The following is a 3,677-nucleotide window of genomic DNA, read 5'->3' on the forward strand; positions in this document are numbered from 1 at the left end:
AGTGCTTCTTCTGTTGAGGGCATTCAGAACGGATGTGTCCCGGTCTCTTGCAATCATAACATATGATTGGGTCTCTTTCTTTTTTTTTCCTTTTCCCAATCATTTCTCCCTCCAAACTTCTTTCTTGGAAAGGATTTCTTTCTTCTCATGAATTTCTTGAACTTCCTTACTATTAAGCCCAAGTCCTCATCTTCACTTTCTTCTTCACTCTCACTGCTTTCTTCTTCACAAACGCTTGAAGTAGCCTTGAGTGCGATTGTCTTCTTCTTTGGCACATCTTCTTCATGTTGCTTCATTGTGAGCTCATGCGTCATCAATGAGCCCAATAGTTGTTCAAGTGCCAATGTGTTGAGGTCTTTAGCTTCTACGATCGCCGTGACCTTTGCTTCCTAAGCTTTTGGCAAGGACCTGAAAATTTTACTCACAAGTTCTGGGTTAGTGTAAGATTTACCCAAATTCTTTAGACCATTTATTATATCAGTGAAGCGTGTGAACATGCATGAAATGGTTTCGTTGGGTTCCATCTTAAATAACTCATATTTGTGAACTAGAAGGTTCACTTTAGACTCTTTGACTTGATTGGTACCCTCGTGGGTAACTTCAAGCCTATCCCATATTTTCTTGGCGGAACTACAGGTGGAGACTCTATTAAACTCATTTACATCTAGAGCACAAAACAATGAGTTCATGGCTCTAGCATTGAGTTGAACCATCCTACTATCATTCTCATCCCAATCCTCTTCAAGTTTGGAAACTTGAATGCCATTAACTATGTGGTATGGTTCGTGTGGTCCTTTGATTATGACCCTCCACAAGGCATAATCTTGTGCTTGAATAAAAATTCTCATTCTAGTCTTCCAATAGGAATAATTTGTCCCATTGAAGAGTGGAGGTCTATTGGTAGCCTGCCCCTCAGCAGGAACATTGTTGAAGGGTGTTGCCATCTAGATCTTTGGCAAAGACGGTTAGGTCTTCAAAAAATACACAGAGCACCTGCTCTGATACCACTTGTTGCCCAGAGATGGTCACCCAAGAGGGGGGTGAATTGGGTGTTTTAAACTTTTTGTCTAATTAAAAAACAAAACACACAAGTATATGTGCTAAAGTAAAGATAAAGCTATAAGCACAGTCAATCGCAAACACAAAGATTTATAGTGGTTCGAAGCTTCCACTGCTCCTACATCCACTCTCCAAACACCTTTGGAAATTTCCACTATAATCCGCGATTACAGTCCGGTAGTTTTGCGAGTGCACTACCCAACTCGTTGTTTTACACCGGGCTAACAACGAACCCCACAATCCCCCAATTTAACCTAGGCTTGGGACGCCTATCCCTTGTTCCAAGTCCCTTGACTGGAACAAGCACAATAAACAAGTGTTTTACAAAGATTTGAAAGCTCTTAAGAAAGCAAATATATCAATGAGAAATAATAAAACCCGGAAGAACCCTTTTTGCCGTTGGAAGCGTGGGTAATGGTGGTTCTTCCGATGTGGATCGCGTTGGCTTGAATGTGAGCTTTGAATGCCGAGTGGGAGTGAGTAGTTGAGCACGAAATCAGATGGGAAAGCTTGAATGCACTTAATTTCTCCTCTTGAAAGCACTAACTCCCTTGAACCTCTTTCTCTTTCTTCTCTCTTGAATGATCTTGTGTTGGGTTGGTGAGAAGTTGTTGGAAGGCACTTAAAAGCTCCCTTTTATAGCCCAAAAAGCAATAGATCCGTTAGACACATAAATATGAACGTTTGAAATTCAAACAAACCTGCAAAAGTGTGTCAGTCGCGTCCCAGGCGCTCCGGAGACGTCTCCGCTTGAACGCGAGACGTCTCGGCTGTATAAAATTTCTTTTGACGTTGTTTGGAGTCGACTCGGCGCTTTATGGGGACGTCTCTAAAGAAGAACAACTTGAATGCTTGTTTTTCTATTTTTCTGAGAGAGTCGGCTCGGCACTTTACGGGGACGTCTCGGGATGCTTGCGCTTTTTGCATGGGGACGACTCCGCGATGTCGGGGATGACTCCGCAGTTTTATCACCGAAAAATAACTCCTCTGGAATCCCCTGAGAGAGTCGACTCCGCGCTTTCTGGGGACGTCTCGGAAAGTTTGCTTTTTATGCGTGGGGACGTCTTCGCGTCCTTCGGAGACGACTCGCGCGTATCCCTTGAAATCGGCCTTTCTGCCGTCTCTGAGAGAGTCGACTCCGCAGAGTCGGGAGTCGACTCCGACCCTGCGAGACGCCTCGCCAGGTGCCGGGGACGTCTCCAGACGTGCCAATTCATCCTCTTCGTGCCAGAGACGTCTCTGGGACAACCCGGAGACGTCTCGGCTGTCCCTGATCTGTTTTCTTCATCTCAAAAATTCTTCAATAAATCCTTGAAAAATATGGGAACATGCCTAGACATTTCTTAACAATATTCTTAATTAAACACCTGAAATCCTCAAATAAATTGTTAAGATAAAGGGAATTATACTCTAGTTGTTTTGTATTCATCAAAATCCATTAGGGGGTCAACATGCAGTATCACTTCAGTGTCCCTACACTGTGGACTCAAGTCTCGTCCATCCAGAAGGAAAGTGATCTGTGCACTGATCGGATCGATCACCGTCCTCGTGATGATCCATTGATCAGGAGCATTTAGAAATTAATCACCAATGATATATGGCTTCAAATTCTCAACTCTTGAGAATATGTATCATCATCTTATTAATTTCTTGGACGATTCATAGACACATAAATAATATGAATGAAAAGATGCCTTTTATATATTCAATAATAAATAGTCAAGTACAAAATTATGTCTCTAGAATTAATAATGTGTCAGCCAGATTGGCTTCTAGGGCATACATCTAACAAAAGCCTCGAAAGACCGGTTGTAAAAATGAGATCCCCCATCACTGATGATGGCTCGGGGTGTGCCAAAACGACAAAAGATGTTTTCATGTAAAAATTTAATCACAACCCTTGTGGTCATTAGTTTAGTGGCGACAAGCTTCTACCCATTTTGAAACATAATCAACTCCTATAAGAATATAATTCGAAACCAAAGGATGGTGGGAAAGGGCCCATAAAGTCAATACCCCATACATCAAAGATTTCTACAATTAAAATAGGATTGAGAGGCATCATATCTCTATGGGAGATGGTACCCATCCGTTGGCACCGTTCACAAGTTTGGAAAAAGTTATGGGCATCTTTGAAAAGTGTGGGGCCAATAAAATCCACTCTGTAAAACTTTTGCTGCAGTTTTTCTACCCCCAAAATGACCCCCACAAGCTTGTGAATGGCAGAATGAAAGAATACTTTGAAATTCGCATTCGGGGACGCATCGACGGATTACTTGATCGGGACAATACTTGAATAGATCGGGATCATCCCAATAATAGAACTTTAACTTGTGAAAAGAATCGGTTCTTGTCTTGAGTTGACCAATCATCAGGGAATTCGTCCTATGGCAAGTTAATTTACTATGTTTGCAAACCATGGCGTTTTCATTCCTTGTACCCCAAATAATTGTTTCATCTGGGAAGCATCATGTAAGGGTGAGGTATTCTTAGAGGGCTCAAGAAGAATCCTAGATAAGTGGTCTGCTACGGACATTTGCAGTTCCTTTCTTGTCACGATTTCTAGATCAAATTCTTGTAGTAAAAGAATCCATCGAATCAGACGGGGTTTGGTGTCC

The sequence above is a fragment of the Phoenix dactylifera genome, unplaced genomic scaffold (assembly GCF_009389715.1).
Source record: "Phoenix dactylifera cultivar Barhee BC4 unplaced genomic scaffold, palm_55x_up_171113_PBpolish2nd_filt_p 000220F, whole genome shotgun sequence".
Taxonomy (NCBI): Eukaryota; Viridiplantae; Streptophyta; class Magnoliopsida; order Arecales; family Arecaceae; genus Phoenix; species Phoenix dactylifera.